We start from the raw sequence: 19,122 nt of genomic DNA on the forward strand, positions 1-19,122 counted from the left end.
TAAAGACGGACTACGGAAGCGCACGACGAGTTTCATCGTCCGGTCATCCAATCAGCAGCGGCGATTCTCAATACGTCACACCCATGGAAAAGTTATAAGCAGCGACAAGGCAGACAACAGATGCAGTCCGGCGGTGCACGACATACGTGTAACATGCATCTGGTTCTTTTTCACTAGGTAAGAACCCGGACATTTTCAAACGGGGCATTTTTCCTCAGTTGTATTTTCCATACCGCTGGACTGCCTCTTTACGTGTGTGAAAAGATGTCGAAAGTTGATTGTTTGGCGTGCATGAAACCTTTATCTCCTGAGCAAGGAAGAATGCAATGTTCCGAGTGTACAAACCAATACCATGTAGGGAAATGCTCAGGCGTCACAAAAACCGCATTCAAGGCAATGAAATCCGAAGAAATAGCAGACTGGATTTGTTCTACGTGCCGAGTGCACAGCGATAGACAGTATTCAGCGGAAAAAGCAGACAAGAGTGCTGAAAAGGGACAGCATATCAGATCTGAGGTTCTTGAGGAAATACGAAAACTTGCCGAAGCAGTCAAAGTGATAACTGATAAGGTGAATGCGATAGAGAAGGTTCTAGAAATGCAGGCACTAAAGGCCGACACACTGGAAACTAAACTAGATACGGCAGTGGAAACGACTAAAGAAATTGAGAGGTCTGTAGATTACATTTCAAAGCAGTACGACGAAATGCTGCAGAAAGTAGACGATCAGAGCAAGACAATAGAAGGAATGCAAGACAAGATTGGGGGCTTGGAAACCATGATATCGGAGCGAGAGACCGTGATTAAGGAACTACAGCTGGCAGTCGATCGAACAGAACAGTATTCCAGACGAAACAACATTGAAATACAAGGCATTCCAAAACAGGATACTGAAAATCTAGTGTCCGTTGTTCAAGATTTAGCGGAAAAGCTACAGCTGCCCGTCCCTGAAGAAGCGGAAATTGAATCCGTACACAGATTGCGAGCAAAAGAAGAAAAGACACCGGCGATCATGGCTCGGTTTACTAGCAGGAAGACAAGGGACCAGTGGATTGAGAAAAGGATGGCATTGAGATTAGATAATATTTATATCAACGAAAACCTGACACCAAGAATGAAAAACCTTCTTTGGAAAACCAAATCAGCTGCAAAAGCGAACAGTTTTCAGTTCGTGTGGACCAGAAATGGCAAAATTCTGGCCAGGAAAGCACCTGGCGCTACAGTGATTCAAGTGGAGCACGACAGTGACCTTGACAAGATTCGTTAAGATGTCTCAGACCTTTTTGTCTTTTCCGGAATGGCAAGCATATGTCCAAGAAACAATAGAAGCAAATCCTAAACATGAAGTTGACATTACTGTTCTTCAGATCAACGCGAGAAGTGTAAAGAAACACTGGAACCTACTCCACTCATATTTATCGCAGGCTTCTGTCTCTCCTGATATTATTGTTTTATGTGAAACAAACTTACAATATGCTGAATGCTCCCTGTACAACTTGAACGGCTACAACCAGTACAATTATTGTAGAAAGGAACGCAAAGGGGGTGGCATAATGGTGTTCGTCAAATCTGAACATAGATCGGAAATTATTGAGCACAGCTTAGTTTCAGCCGAAGCTGTCATGATATCGCTCAATACGAAAACAGAGAACTACGTCATAAGTGCCATTTACAGGCCTCCTGGAAACAATATAAATGACTTTTTGAAAGAATTGCATGTGTGGCTGAAGAAAGTTCACAGTAATAATCCGTTAATAATAGGTGACATCAATATTGATGTGGCAAAGCAAGGTAACAAGAACGTTCTGGACTACCTAGATTTACTTGCAGGATATGGATTAAAAATATGATTGAGGACTTCACTAGAGAAGAATGGAAGGGGAGCTGCTTCACACAGACAAGCATAGACCACATTGTCGCATCAACGAGCAGACGATCAGTTGCTGGGGTGATTCGACAAAAGGTAGCTGACCATTATTTTGTAGCTCTAGCCTATTTAAAAGGGAAGGACTTATGCAACGAAATCGACGTGCAACTTCTAAAGCACATAAACACCTTTACTGTGGATAAACTAATTAAAGAATTTGACTGGAATGCGACGATGTGCCAGAATCACGAGGAAATGTATGAGAAGTTCGTTAAAGAGATGTCGGTCATCTATTTGAAAGCAACTAAACAAAAGGTTTTAAAGCAAAGAAATCCAAAGAACACATGGATTGACCGCAAAATATTAGAACTCTGCAAGGAGAAGGACCACATATGGGAACGGTGCAAACGAGAACCAGACGACATGGTGCTGAAAGAAGAGTATAGAAGGATGAGAAATAAGGTGACAGCAAAGCTAAGGTTGGCGAAAAAGCGATACTTTCTAAACAAATTTTCAAACAGCAAAGGAAATACAAAAGGCACATGGAATTTAGTGAACCAGGCTTTGTGTAAAAAACCAAAGCAAGGTATCGACGAGACCATTAAAGCAAACTTTAGAGAAGATGCAGATGTCAAGAAACTTGCCGACAGATTTAATGACCAGTTCGCAAAATCAATTGAAAGCTTGAGAGATACTGTGCGGGAGGCACGGCCAAAAACAAAGGAGATAGACTCGCTCCAGAAATCGGCCTACTTACCCCCATTAACAGAAACTGACTTGTGGAACATAATAAATTCAATACAGGTTAATAAGCCAGCAGGAATAGATGGCATTAGACCAAGGGACATTCAGAGGAACTTTAAAGAACTGAAGAACGTTATTCTAACAATCATAAATGGAGCCTTAAACTCTGGAGTAATTCCTGAAAAACTTAAAATTTCAGTTGTCAGACCTTTATACAAGAAGGGTAAAAAAAATGATTGCATCAATTACAGACCGATATCAATATTACCTGTCCTTGCATACGTAATGGAAAAATATATAGCGAAGATAATGACTGTATTTTGCGAGAAGAACTCAGTGTTTACAACAAGTCAGTATGGTTTTCGAACCGGTCGAAGTACGATTATGCTGTTAGCGGATTTTAGCGACCTTGTGCACTCAAAATTGACCAAAATGAAATTGTACTGAGCTTATTTCTTGACCTGAGCAGAGCATTTGATACAATCGATCGCAATATTTTACAAGATAAGCTAAAAAAGTTGGGTTTCCGAGGGCCGTTTGCCGCATGGTTTCAAAATTACTTCACGAACCGTAAACAGACGGTGAAAATTGATACCGAATACAGTGAATTAATAGTCACTAAATTTGGTGTACCTCAAGGTTCTTCTCTAGGACCGTTATTATTCAACTTATACGTGAACGACCTCGGATTCCTAAATTTAAACTCCAAGTTGTACCAATTTGCTGACGACACCGCACTGGTAATGGCACATTCCAGTTTGGAAGAAGCCTCATTCGCTCTTCAATCGGATGTTCATAAGTTTATGAACTGGTACAAGAATAATTACATTTTTCCAAATAGCTCAAGAACAAAGCTCATGTGTTTTCACAATCCCCACAAAAAACTGGATGTGCTACAGCCAATATTTCTACACGTTGAAAAATGCCACAACTGTCTATGTGTCCCACTTGAATACAGTAATAATGTCCGGTACTTAGGCATTGAATTTGATCCTACCTTGTCGTGGAGTAACCATGTGAATTTTATTTGTAAAAAGCTACGAACTGTTGCAGCACAGATGTATCATATAAAAAGCTGCACAACTGTCAACATAAGAAGAATGGTATACCAGTCCTTGGGGGAAGCACAGTTACGGCATGGCATTACACTGTACGGGTTTTGCTCAGAAACAATAAAAAAGAAAATTACCAGCGTAATTTATAAATGTGTTCAAAATGTTTTGTATGGTGTGCTATTAGAGGGTAAATAGAAAAAAGACCTGTATAGAGCAGGAGACCTACTACCATTTGAAGAATTCAAGAGATATACTATCTATACCAGGTTCTATTACGACAATATGTTTAAGTCAGAGAAGCCTCAAAGCAAGTTCACCTTAAGAAACATAGAACGATTCAGCGTCCCCAGAATTTATACAAATTATGGCAAACGGTGCAGAGCTTACTATGTGCCTGCATTATTCAATAAACTATCCGATGTCGAGATCAGCCATACATCGATAAAAAAGGTAAAGCGAGTACTAAAGGATGTTTTCCTTAAAAATCTATAAAAAGGTTTGCACCTTAACATTACATGCTGTATATGTGTTACGTTGTATATTTCCACATTAACTATTTCATTTTCTTTATTCAAGTGTCTAGATGTGTAAATATATATATTAGCCTTTTTACTTTGTTTTTTTTTATGCAATTTCCCCGTGTTGTAGAGAAGATGCAGTATCTGTGTATGCTTGCCCAATTCTTTGGTTACTAACCAAATTCAATCTGTCCACAGACTAACGATGATGACATGTCGCGCTTGTGTACAAAAACTGTGAATGATCTTGTGCTTTAATCAAAAATTTCCGCTGTCCAGATAGGGACGACGGTAACATGTGCTCTTGTTTTTTTTTTGTACTTTGATAAGATTGTCAAGCCAGTGATTTAGTTCTAGAAAGGTACCGAGAAAACATGTGTATTTCGCAGGCTGCCGGCACCGCAGACAAGCACAACAGTGCTTAAGCGGTGCGGGAATGTACGCTTTGTAAACAGTTGGACAAAATAAAACATTATTATTATTATTATGTGAAGCCGAATTACCTTTCTATAGAAATTTCATGATACTGCTGAATTGCTCGAACATGAAAGTAATGCTATACACTACCAATCACCAGAAAAAGTATTAAAATTTCTGTATTTCAGTAACTTTGTTACTACTATACGCTCCACACCAGCGCGCCGCGTGTCTTTCACCGTTGCCTGGATGGTAGCTTGGTCTCAAACAATTCTGGCGCATACCCACTGCTACATTAACCCACTTGCACGCGCACCGTCGCGTAGGTAGCACTAAACCGCCTTTTTTTTCTGTGTGATATACATTCCAAGGTTTTATGCAAAAAAAATGTAGGACGCTTCAGCAACGCCTTTAAGAGTGGAACGCGAAATTGTGTTGCAGCACTGGGAGTCCACGGAACCCCATCGCCCGTTCGGCGCGACGCCTTGCCCGTTGAAGCAAATCGCTCTGCCACATACGGTGAAACGGACGCACGGAGCCGCAAACCACGCAGAAGCGCCGCCAGGCGCATTGCCGAAACGCGCGGGTCTCAAGTTGCAGTCATAGTTCACTGGAACATCGTTCTCGACAAACCCGATGCCACGAACGCCAGCATAGGCATCTTGCACTGGAGTTTGAGGTATAATAGCGGCGCCTGGTGGTGGCAAAAAAAGTTGACTGGGTAGTACCGTTGGGTAGTACGGAGTCCTGACTGTGGCGAAGGACGTTTCTAGCCAGCGGTGTGCGTCGATTCGCACTCTGTTCTGGCATGTTGATAGCGCGAAAAGTCTCGTCACTTGACAAAGACCACACTACTGAGAGCCGGCAGTAGGCTTCTTTTCGAAAGCGGAAGCTCCGTGTCGCGTGGAACAAAATGCTTGCAGCAGAGGGACTCGACGTCGGTCCGCTCGAATGACCCGCCTCAGCTTTGGAGAAGCGTCACCGTCGTTACTGCTGCGTCGTAGGCTTCCGTGAGCAAGAAGGTCTAGATCCCAACATCAGATTTTACCGTTTTCCTTCAAGGCCGCACGAAGCAGAATACCGAGCGCGCTGTATAACTGCTGTTCGACGCACCGGGTGAGCGTTCGACGCACCGGGTGAGCACCGTGTGGTGGCACAGCCTTGTCCCGCTATGCTCTTACCAAATGCGCATAGGGAGGTAAAACGGCTTCTACATTTGTGCTATTCCAAAGCGATATCGATCCAGCCACACACGGCTGAAACCCCTCGCCTCGTGCGACCCACTGAACGTAAAAATTGGTTAAAGTGAAAATAAAGGCACCGCAACTGTCTCACTGCCGGTTCACCCCTCAGCCGTGCCGTGAAGGAGATATGAGAAGGGCGAAATTATTCCGTAGTCCTTCAATCCGACACCCGTTCCTCCCTTCATTCTCGCCTTCCTGTCTTGTCTTACAGTGTGAGTGAGGTGTCCACCGAGGAATGAGGAAGTTTATGCGCTATTTTCTTTCCTCAAAATTTTCTCAATTTTTCGCAATGTTCGCTGCTTTGCCTGCCTTGAGGTTTGCTTGATTATCTGCGTTGCTGAAATTCAGTCTTTTGCACATGCAGTCCCGACAGCAAACCGTGGAAACCAGTGCCGAACAGCAGGATATGTAGTCGCCACATTGTTGGCAACGAGAAAAACGATTCGGCCAGTCACCCCGCGTATGTGCCTACGGTCTTTCCCGCGGCCTACGCCCGGCATGGCTGGTGATTTATGATTCGAGACCCGGCCACAACAACCGACTGGCGCGAAGCGGTGAAGCGGTCAGGTGTGTGAACGTCCGGGCTGATTCGGTGTGACTTTACTACTCCCTGCGAGCAGCACGCGCTGGAGGGTTATATGTGCCCATGGCAGACCTCAAGACAACACGTTAGGGCAGCGCACCACGGCAGCACTGCATGAAGACAGCACACCGATGTTCCAGAGATGTCATTAAAAGCTACATAAAGCAAGCAGCGCACAAGCTCGCGCTGCGGCGCGATTCGCACGTACGTTACTGCGAGCTCATATGCGCTGCATCAGTTATCATTTGCCGAAGGCACAACCCAGGTAGCACATGGCAGCGGGCCAATATTTGAAAGCCACTGGACAAGCGTGGCCCTAAGTAGGCCCAGAGTTGCCAGTGAGGATCTGATATTAGCTGTGCCATAAAAAAAATCATGGCTATGATGGGCCATGTTAGCCAGAGTTCTCCCATTCTTTGCCAGAATTGGCTAAGACATTTTCAAAGCTTGGCTGTCATGGGCCACGTTAGCCAGAGTTCTCCCACTCTTTGCCAGAATTGCCTAAGCCATTTTCGAAACCTGGCTATCATGGGCCATGTTAGCCAGAGTTATCCCACTATCTGCCAGAATTCGCTAAGCCATTTTGAAAACTTGCCTATATTGGCCTTGGCTTGCCACACCTTATCCAGTGTTAAAAGTATACTGGCAGGTTTTGGTGAACATTGCACCATCTATTATACTGGGCAGAGGATTGATTTTAAAATGCATAATTTACAATAGTTTATAATTTTCGAACGCGATAAAACTCGTTTGAGCTCCTGGGCTGCGCTTGGGCAAGTTCAAAAATTTTAAGTTTAATTATTCTCTTTCTTACCAAACACTTTCGCGATATATGCGTGGAGTTGGATAAACAACGAATATTTTATGACTGCGGTGTTGGAGATACAGGCATAGTTACGAGGAAAAAACTAAAATGAACCGATTTACGCTGTCAGCAGATCGCGCCGGCCAGAGGGAGTTCTCGCACAGGAGAAACTAAGGGAGGAGCGTGTCGACGCCGTCGAGGCGCGGCGCGGCGACGTCTGCCGTGGGCTCCGCCGCTGATGAATTGTGTTCTAAGGTGCTTTCCAACAATTTCTAAACGCTTTCTGAAGCATTCAAAACGCATTCGCTTGCTGTGGGCTGCTGCCATCGACATTTGTTCGGTCCGTTCGCAGATTTTGAGTTGTGCAACGACGTGACTTAGACTTCGGTGGTGGTCAGTCGAGTGTGCATATTTCGCCACAGAGGAACCGCTCTGTCGCATAAGGCTCGTTTCACATGCTGCAACTAGAACGAAAGCAGTCGGCCTAGCCGTTGACGCCGCAGTGCGATTTTCGGCCGGTGCTTTCACATGCTACTCCGCAGCGAATTCGGTCAAAGGGACAGTGAAGGTTTTTTGATGTTTGCAAAGTCAATCTATGATTAAACGCGACCGAACAGCTACACGAAATGTGTTGATGATGTTATGCCGAGTGTATTTTTAGATGTGGGGCACATTTCAATGTTTTGATTAGAATAAACAGTTTTGCTTCCACCGCGGCAACAGCTCCCACGTGGCCGCACCTCGCACGCAGTCTCGGCGCTCCCCATTGTTCAGTCGCTGAGCGAACACACCGATGCTGCGACTGAATACCAACCGGACGGAACTCGATCGCAAGCCGTCTGCGACTAGACCGACGGCCCTCCCCAGTCGCAGACGGACGGAGTTCGCAGTGTCGCAGGCGAAAATCGCATGCATGTGAAACGGGCTTAAGGCCGACGACGACACCATCCAGATAGACAAATACGGATCTGCAGAATTCTATCGTTAATACTGGGAACTAAAAGCGGTGCAACTGACCACTAAAGGTCCTTTGAAAAGGTCTGGTAAATTTTTTAATTAACGAATATGTGCTGGGAAGACCCAGTTGTAATGATTCATGTGACTATATAAGGCTTAGCCACGCCGCTAATAAAAAAATACTTTTATGAGAAGTGCAGAGACAGAGCTCACGCTGTTGCCTTTGTCCGATTTCTGGGCATAAAAAACTGCCTATTTGTATGAACTATATGTATTTTAAAAGCTTTTTGCACGCTCTGCTTGCGCGAGTATCTGAAAACCAGCCCAAGAGGGCTCCCATATAAAAAAAAAATCAAATCACATTCATTTCAAGATTTTTTTTAATGAAAAAATCTCTTTTTTGCTTCCCTCTAGAGAATTCACTGCCACACTGCGCAGTGGGTGTCTGCTTAACAGAGGTACTAAATCAAACGTAATAACTTAGTGCAAGTGCATTCCCTAAGTCGACTTTGTGCGCAAATTTAGCATCGTCCAGAAACGAAGCAGTGGCCTCGTAATTTACAATTATAAGTTGCGCACGCGCGAAACATTAGGCCGCCGCTTCAACACGGGTTAAGCGATTCCTACGCTTCCGTACGTCGTTCCCTGTTATCGCGCCTTCCCCTGTGTTTTCCGATTTGGTTTTTATTCCTTTTCTGCAGATCGTAATGCGTCAAAATGTCGTTTTTGTGCATTTTATTGTTTTGTTGTGTAATTTGCAATGACGGCTATAGCTCTTGCAGACGCCTTTACTTATTTGCTCACAAAATAATTTTTTTTCTTTGGAATATTACCTTTATTGATGAAAAGCATAGAAAATTGTTGCGAGCCAGAGTTCAACACTATTTTGTTTATTTTAGCTTTTTTTGTGTGAAATTTCCACAGCAACAAAACGTTGGAGGATTCTTCAACGACCAGCGAAATGTAGTGACAAATGTTGTTAGACGCATGTTAACCTAGCTTGTTTGCCACATGTCCCGTATGTAATACTATGGAAGAGTGCGAATTTGCTTCAATAATATTTCTTTTATTGTTTTATGTTTTTGTTATTTGATGATATCATTTAAGCCATCCTGAACTAACACACGGCCCCACAGAACGCGGGAGTGTCTGAAGTCGTTTTGGCGAAGTCCATCTCGAGCTCCACATTTTTCGCCTCCAGCGGCTTTGCAAGAATATTGACGCTTCCACGTTTTCCGCAGCCTTACCATAAAACTGCTTATGACTCAATTTAGGAGAATTCCAAACCTCTTTTACATGTTTCGGCCCCCTCCCCTCTCTCTTTTGAAGTCTCCTATCTCCCCAACTCATCTTCCGAACGTGCCCTTTTCAAGGCAGCGCGCTACACCCCCCCCCCCCCCCCGAAGTGCTTGCTTTACTCGCTTTCTCCTAGCTGGTTTTTCCATGCGCAGGTATGCGCTGCGCGGCTTGTTGCCCCCCTCCCCCCCCCCCCCCAAGATTTTCTTTTCTCTACCTTTCAGCTCGAAACTTTTTATTTGGGACCACAAAAGCTGTGCAAAAAAAATGACTCCCCTCCTTGCTGCCACGCCCTCCCGTCAACGTCGACTCCCCTGCCATTCGTCACAGCGCGATGCATCGCCACGACACATTCTTGGTTTGGTTTATGGGGGTTTAACGTCCCAAAGCGACTGAGGCTATGAGGGACGCCGTAGTGAAGGGTTCCGGAATCTTCGACCGCCTGGGGTTCTTTAACGTGCACTGACATCGCACAGCACACGGGCCTCTAGAATTTCGCCTCCATCGAAATTCGACCCACCGCGGCCGGGATCGAACATGCGTCTTTCGGGCTGGTAGCCGAGCGCCATAACCACTCAGCCACCGCGGCGGCTGACGACACATTCATGACCGGACGAGTCTTGCCTTGCCTGTCACGGCGGGGCGCAACCAACGCGACGAAAGAGCATGCGCACTCGAGCTGCTCCGTTCGTAGGCTGCGCAAGCGAAAACCCACATCCGATACTATATGAGAGCTCCGACGCGGTTCACTAACCTTACCTGCAATACATTGCTTGTAAGTACTACAAATATTTAATCTTGAGATACGTTCGGAAATCAATGTGATTTTGGGAGTAAGTGTTGCTCTGACTACATGACTACATGCGGCTTTATTTTTTCCGGCAGGAAAAGAGAACGAGACAAAGCACGAGGACGACTTCTGTGTATCTATTCTCATTGCCAAATGTCTGTCTTGACGTCGCGCGCAGTGCAGATCTGACCGAATGGTAAGAATTTTATTTTTCGTCTTTGGTGCAATGAATTCATAAACATTCACTAGTTTGTCGAACAGCGGGTTTGAATTCGTCTTACATTTCTTCCAATTCATCCAGGAATACCTTTGTCATGTACAGCTTATGCAGGATAGGATTCGGAACTGTTTTCTGTTTCACTAGAGACCAGTCGGTAAGGATATGTGTACTACTTCTGCGCTCTTTCTCTGTGGTTAACGCATTAGCAGGTGCAATGATAAATCCGCAATTTAAGGCAAAACCTTTTGCCAAGTTAACTTCCAATGAAAAAAAAATTACTCTGGACGGTCAGACGGGTGTTTTTTGTGGTTTTAAAGTCAATTTCGAATCTCTATTAAATGCATTGGAAGCGACTAAGATCAACTGCTGGATTTAAAAAAACAAAGGTGTCCTGAGTTTTTTTCGTCCAGCGTATTTATTTTTAACCCCATCCAAACAAACAAGCTTTGTTCAAAACTGCTCTCTTGACGTTCATATGGAGGAGATGCTACAACCTGTACATCTTTACCTGAATAAAATATGCGCTCTCAATTTAGAGACACGTAGTTATGAAAATAAAACAAAACAAAACATTTACTTCCTTTCAATATTACATTACATTGTTTTTTTTTCACGTTGAATATCTTACTAGAGAGCAATTAACTAAAAATCACTAATTTAGGACAAGGCAAATTAAATTTCACTTTGTGCGAAAAATGCGGTGCAAGTTGTTACAAATTATCCTGTAAAATGTGTGTCGAGTGCTTTCACGCCGACTGTGCCTCAGAAAATTTAGAGTTATTTATTTCTGTTTTTGTCCTGCGACGGCCATATTTAGGTTCATCATTACATTTGCAGCCTCGACGCATTGTGAGGTCATCGTGCAAGAGCTGGACAAGGAATTTGAGTGCAGTGGAAAAGTCCTTTTGCAAGAGGAGTGAAACGATTGCTTCAGATATGACTGATCAGTTTCCAGGAGGACAGCTTCGTTAAGCACTTTATGGTTCTTTTATCCTTGCTACAGCAGATTGCCGAGCTGTGTTGTCTAACCTGAATCATCGGCACGCAGCAAATATGAAAAAAAATGTACCCCAACCCAGGTTCTGCCCAGCACTCCACCACAAGTTCTGCCCAGGGCCCCACCACAAGACCGGCACCCCACTCCAGGTCCTGACCCCTACCCGAGCCCTGCCTATAGGCACACCACCTCAAGCGCCTCAATGCTGCTTTGAATAAACATCTTTTTTTTAATACTTTTGGTTGCCTTTTTTCCAGCTTACCTTCCTTCGGGCTGGTAGGTGGACTAGTACCATGTTTGCGAAAAGTAACCAGGGTGCAAGGTTTGCATCTCCGTTGTATAGGGCAGCCCTTCCGTAGGACGAGTGTTGGATTGTGAGGACATCCTAGGGTTATTACCATACACATATTTTTCACTCCAAGCAAGATGCCAGCCATTCAGCTGGTTATTTTCGAACACTAAATCGAAAATGCTGATCAGTAACCAGCCGCCGGTTTTGCATGTGCCCGTGTTCGAAGCTGGATACCATTGCTCAAAAACTGGATGCCATGGTTCGAAAGCGGGATACCATTACTCGAAATTTGGGTACCAATGTTTGAATGGTTGGTTTGCCAGTCCGAGACCTTTACTGGCCCAGGTTGCAGAAAGTTGAATGGCATTGTTCGAAAGCCGGATACCTATGATCGACTGCTGGATACAATGTTAGAAGGCTGGATGGAAATTTTCGAAACTTGGATCCCGATGTTCGAAAGCTGGACGCCAATCTGAGACCATTACTGGCCCATGTCCGCCGAACGAACGCCATGCCTACGTTGGCCCCTTGATCGGCCGTACGTTGGCCATAAATGAGCATGAAGTAGAGCCAATGTGTCAAAATGGTAGCGCTGGAGCGTAAATGCGAGTATAGGACCAATGTTCGTGCCAATGTTTGCCAATGATAGCCCAACGTTCGACCAATGCTGTTGTGCTGCCTGGGAAATGGTCGCAACTACACTCATGGCTACTTGTTTCCTGCAACAACAAGGATTGCTGGAGGTCACCGTTTAGCGGCATGCTGAAAGACCGCTACCGGCCCGGCGCGTACCGTCGCGAGTTCGATGCAGTTCCGTACACAATTTGTCTGCTCATGACTGCTGCGAATTCGTTGATTGGATGCCCATATTCTAAGAAACGTGTTGGTGTGCCTGAATCTAGTATCACACAACCTCACCTGAAGTAAAAATTCGTACACGACTCGTTTCACTTGCGGTTGACACCGCTCTTAAACTTCGTCGCTAATTTCTTGAATGGCATGCACGTACTTGGCATCGCAAAATTCTTGCCTTTGCGCAGCGTGCCACTCCTGAAAAAATCATTGGCGCCCGCTATTCGCTGCAGGCCGTGGCACGACACAAGCGAAAGTGGCGGGTTAATACTGTAAAACGTGGTTTCGGAAGCAGACAACTGAGCTTGGAACTACCCAGCGCAGGGCAGAGGGCGCTCTTTAGCACCATTTTCCCAGCGCCCCCTGGACTATGCAGGAGGGCTATAGCTTCCGCGCCGAACGAACGGGCAGCAATCCGCAAGCTACGTGGCGAACGCGCTTTGGACGTACGCTGCGTTGTTCGTTAATTAGAAGATGAAGCTAGCAGGGACGACTGGCGGGGGTCATCAGAGACGACAACGCGAACGCAGAGGGAGAGAAGACTTCAAATTCCGCTAGGGTTCTTTCCAAAAACTGGAAACAAATCAAGACAGACCACCGCCGCCGTCCAGACGATGCCCCAGTTCCCGTGCCAGGAGCCTGTCCAGGGGGACTCGAGCTCAAGGAATCCTGCCACCCCTGGGTACGAGGTAGGGGCGAAGATCGTAAGGGTGTGAGTTCTGCGGGATGGTATCCTAGGAAAGTAATCACACAGATGAACGGGACGAGGAAATGAGAAATTAATGCAAATGGTCGAGAATTAACAGGGATAGTCGAATCGCAACGGTTCGAAATTCAGAGAGAGAGTGAGAGAAAGACGGAAAGGCAGGGAGGTCAACTAAGGAGCGCCCGGTATGCTACCTTACACATGGAAGAGGGGAACGGAGGGAGATATAAAAAGGAAGGGAACAAAGTGATATGATCACTTTTCCACTTGTTTGTTGGCCGTTACTTGCAGAGTACACAGGGCACACACTGATTGTTCACAATCTTGCACTCAGTCCTGAGTCCTTCAAGAACTTTAAAAGTGCCTTCAAAACTGTCCTCTGCGATGAAGGCTTACTCCATGGACCATAATATTTGCCTCCCTAACCGGCCGATGATCTAAACGGCGGAGTGTTGCAGCCAGGAGTGCAGGCTCACGCTGAAACCGAGGGCAGTTACAAAGAAGGTGTTCTATACTTTCGTCGTACCCACACATCTCACACGCAGGAGAGTCTGCCATTGCGATTAATTGGGAGTAAACATTTGTGAACGCCACTCCCAGCCACAGGCGACACAACAGCGTAGCATCGCAGCGGGAGAGGCCGGACTGAGAAGTGACTCGCAGTAAGGGGTCTAGGCTGTGCGGACGGTATGTGGAGTTGCTAGTAGAAGACCATGGCGCTAAAAGCTCTCTTCAGCCAAGCATTCGCAGATGTCTTGCTGCGTCGGCTCTTGTCAACGGTATCTGGACAATGTTGGCACTGCCGTGAGCCGCTCGAGCTGCAGCGTCAGCTGCGTCGTTTCCAACAATGCCAGAGTATCCCGGTATCCACTTAAAGACGATGTCATGACCCTTTTTCCGCGCCTGGTGTAGATGTCTTAATTCAGCTATGAGTTGATTGTGATCGCCAAAGCGTAAAGCAGAATTAAGACACAGTAAGGCTGCTTTTGAGTCACAGTACACAGCCCATTTGTGGGGTGTTTGTGTACTGCACAGCCGCACGAAGAGTGGCTAATTCTGACCCGGTGGAGGTGGTCCGATGCGAAGTTTGCTGAATAGTAGAATAATACTGGTCTGTCTCACAGGAATGACCACGGCGTAGGTTGAACTTCTACCTGAGTCCGAACCATATGTATACACATGAGTGCGGTCACTATATGCGGCGTGGAGTAGGCAGAGTGTCATCTGTTTAATGGCCGGTGTCGATAAGTTCGATTTTTTTGTTATGCCCGGAATTGTAAGGCTCACGCATGGCTCCCGCAGACACCACAGTGCAGAGGAAGGTCGTGCTGCCGGGGTGAAGTGCGATGGGATGGACGACTGGTGGGCTGCTGTAACCTTTTAAAAAGCTGCGTGTGGTCTTTATTTCGCCACTGACACAATGTGGTGCTGTGGAATCATTGTTAGATGCCGTATGTGAATCCGCAGGGCTTCAAGGGTTATATACGTCTAGAGTGGGTAGTCCTGGGCGATAGCAATGGTAGCAACTGTTGATGCGCTGCAAGGGAGACCCAGGCATGTGCGAAGTGCTTGATCTTGTATAGCTTGTAGGGCACGCAAATTTGTCTTGCATGTGCTTGAAAGCACTGGTGCACTATACTGCAAAAATAAAAAAAGCGCTCTGTAGAGTTGCAGCATTGATAGAATCGACAATTCCAATAATTTTCCGCTAAGAAATCTGAGCAGGTGTGTGGTAGAGATTAGTTCTTTACAATGCTGCAATGTGGGCTCCATGATAAATTTCGATCTATAAGAATTCCTAAAAAACGATGAGATGCACGATAGGCAATGGCATGGTCGTCAATAGTTAGCGAATAACGAGTCATATTTTGCGCGTGAATGCCACCATAGTGCACGTCTCGGCTGATACGCTCAGACCTTGCTCTCGGAGATAGGAGGAAGATATGGTTGCTGCCCTCTGAAGTCTTGCTCGTACCTGGAGACGCGTCACGGAGGAGGCCCAGATGCAGATGTCATCGGCATACATAGAGATATGGACGGCATTAGGTAGGTGCTCCTGGAGTCTTATAAGTGTTAGATTAAACAAAGTAGGACCGAGCACTCCGCCCCGGGGCACGCCTCGGTAGGTGTAATGCACGGGTGCGGAGCCATCTTCACACATAATAAAAAATGTACTTTTGGTCAGATAGCTTTGATCCACCTATACATTCGTCCACCGATTCCAACAGCCTCTAGCGCATCAAGGATGGCCTCATGTGTCATGTCGTCGTGTGCACCTTTGATGTCTAGTAAAAGAGCCGCGCACAAGCGCTTCTGGCGTTTCTGTTGCTGTACTGTGGACACGAGATCAATGACGTGGTCTATAGAGGAGCGACCCCGTCGGAAACCCTCCATGGCATTAGGATACACGTTATTGTGCTCAAGGTACCACTAAAGACGCGCCAAAAGCATTCTTTCTAAGACATTTCCCACACAACTGGCCAAAGCTATTGGCCTGTATGAAGACAAGCCGAGCGGGGATTTCCCTGGTTTTAGTAATGGTGCCATGCGACTGAATTTCCACTGGGGAGGGACAACTCCGTCTTGACAGGAGTGGTTTTAAAGGCTGAGTAGCTCTTTACGCGCGTCGTGGCCAAGGTGGCACAGCGCAGAATATGTAATGCCGTCTGGACCTGGTGCAGACGAACGCTTACATTCTGCAAGGGCAGCGTCAAGTTCCTCACGAGTAAAGGCAACATTCATCGATGAATCCCGTGATGCAGGAGGAACACGCTGGTAACCCGAGGTAGTGACTGCACTCGCGATCGTCCTGCAGAAGTCAGTTGCAACTTCAATCTGATGACGGTCTTGATGCAGAGCCAACGCATAGAAAGGCTGTCTTTGCTGTGGAAACGTTCGAAGCCCCCGCACTGTCCTCCAGATGAAGGACATGGGCTTTCGAGGATCCAGAGATTGGGAAAAGGACTTCCAGCGCTGTTCTGCCAGCGAGTCCATTCGTCGCTTGATTTTCCTCTGCACACGACACGCCTCTCTGAGGTCCCTTACGCATTTTCTTTCTGCACGCCGACGAATAGCACGTAGGTGGTCTAATTTGACATCAAATTCGGTGCGCATTTTAGTTGGCGTGAGGAAGCCTCTAGCAGCCTTCATTGCTTTTGCTATAATGTCCTCCAAACAGGAAGTGAGGGCTTCTTTACACGCCTCTTCGATTCGAGTTTTAAATGCCGTCTAATCGATGTGCGCGTGTTTAGCTAGGCCGGACGCTTCAAGACCTGAAATCGTGAGGTAGGTGGGTATGTGGGCACTCCCGTGGGTCTCCACATCTCAAAACCACTGCACACGCTGACGCAGAGACCGAGGAACTAGCGTCAGGTATAGGCAACTGCTGTATGAACTGCCTCGCAGGTATGTCGGGCTGCCTTCATCCATTACGGAATGTTCATTTTCTGAAGCAAATAAGGCCAGATTCCGCACTCTGGCGTTGACTATTGGACTTCCGCAGAGTTAGTGATGAGCCTTGAAATCTCCGCTAATAGTCCAAGGGGCCCGGGTTGCCTACATAATTGTCTTCAACCTCTCACAGTCCAATTGAGAGGAGGGGAGACACACGCCGCAATCAATGTGAACTCTAGAATCCTTTTTGACTATGAAACACACAGACTGTCACTGGGAGATTGAACTGGGCAGCAAACGTAGGTTATGTCGGTGCGGATGTAGACCAGAGCTTTTCTGCGCTCCCCGCATGTCGGAGCAAACAAGGGCTCGTACCCAGAAAGCCTGATTGCTTGGGATAAGTTAGGTTCACAGATGACTAATATCGGGAAGTGGTTGTTGAAAACATATTGCCGAAAACTTGCGATTCGTGACTTTAGGCCTCTTGCGTTCCATTGGAAGAACGCAGCGCCCCTGAATTCCTCACGAAATGTGGGAAGCTGGCCAGCCATTATGTTTTAAAGGTCTTGTAGTGCTGGAAACAAAAAGTCCAGCACCAGTAAGACGCTTCGGGCGGTTGACGATTGCAGGGCCTGTATCTGAGGGCGAATGGCGCTGACCACCGTCCTGAGGATCACGAGGGCTTGGCAAGCTCGGCGATGGGAGCTTGCGCTGAGGAGGCTCAACAGGACGTAAAGATGGAAGCCCTGGCCAAGCATATGCACACGAAGAGGTCTGATTATCCTTGGCGATATTTCGCGGACTGGACACAGTTGTACGTAGCGGCACGGGAGGAGGTTGAGAAGAAGGTGGCGTGGGTGCGTCGAAGTGGTTGCTTTTTGCAATACACTTTCTTGAGTTCTTTCGGCGAGAACGCCTTTTCCGAACAGTCGCGGCAGCTTCACGGTGCGTAGAATTGTCCCGAACCATTTGCTTTAGAACGGCACGCTCGTTTTTTAAGCGCGGACAATTCTTTGAAGAGGCGTCATGAGGCTCGTTGCAGTTGGCACACTTAATCACTTGTGCATTACATGACTCAGCGCTGTGAGCTACGGCACAACGAGAGCACACTCTCGTGTTGTCGCAGACCCCGCTCACATGACCCAGTTTCAAACATTTATGGCACTGCAGGGGTTTCGGAATGAATGGCCGCATGGCACGACGCAAATGGCCCACCTTCACGTGTGATGGAAGACTGTTGCCTGCGAACGAAATCATTACACAACGTGACTTGCCCAGACGTGATACCCGTAGAATTACGATGCCATCATTTGCCGGCTTCACGAGTATGGGCAAATCATATCGCGTGATAGCCTCGTCGACATCATAAAGTATGCCGGAAGAGGACTCGTTCCCGCCGAGGGGGATAACAGTACATACTGATAATCCGTCGAGCTTAGTTATGACCGCAGTGATTCCAACGCAGCCGCATGGTGGACATCCACGGCTACATTGTTCTTCCGCGCATTCACTCGAACCTCTTTGATTTCTTTAGCCACGAGGGCCTCGAGTTCTACAGAGACGACTTGCCTGTTAAGCCGCCTCATGTTGTAGGTTGGCTGCACAAGAAGGATGAGGATGGTGTGTGCCGGTGTGTTGCCACTTGTTTTTACAGTGGACTCACTGGATGACGACCCGTCTCTGAGCAGTCTTCTCTTGGTACTCCGACTGAGGTAAGTCTCAAAGCCGTCCTCACTGCTCGCCTCGCTGAGGTACTCGATGGTGTCTTAGCGGTTGGGGTCACTCGGACGGCTGCACCGCTTCCTCGACGAGCTCGAGGCGGAGGCTGTCGGGCCATTCGGTTGCCACGGAGGGTTCAGAACCATCGCCGTATGATGGGGGACGGCGTCCCCACAGTATCTACACAAAAACACAGAAAAAACCAGAGGCTGACTGAAAGCGTTCCACAAGGATGCCCTTTCGAAATTCAAAACCTAAAAAAACCACAGACGCAGGCAACCCCTCCTCCGCAACAACCCATCAGAGAAACGACCTCCCCAGCGGCACGTCAACAGCCGCAGGGAGACGATAAGATGGTCGTAGAAGCGTCCCTACCGCTACCAGAGAAACGCAACATTCATGAAATGACCCTCTTCAGGCTTAGGAGAAAAGGATGAAAAATTTGGAAAGGTTAGATGCCATGATGAATGAATTTATGAACTATATCAACAATAAAATTCAAGCTGTGCTCGGGGCTGCTCAGAAACAGGCCGAAGATTGCCAAAGGATAAGGAATGAGATGGCCACCATAAACGGGCGGCAAGATAGTATCAGCAGGTCGTCTCGCAACTGCGATATGGCTAAGCGCACAAATGAAAATCAAATCTGGCAGTGAAACTGTCGCGGCT

The sequence above is a fragment of the Amblyomma americanum genome, chromosome 1 (genome assembly GCF_052857255.1).
Source record: "Amblyomma americanum isolate KBUSLIRL-KWMA chromosome 1, ASM5285725v1, whole genome shotgun sequence".
NCBI classification, from domain to species: Eukaryota; Metazoa; Arthropoda; class Arachnida; order Ixodida; family Ixodidae; genus Amblyomma; species Amblyomma americanum.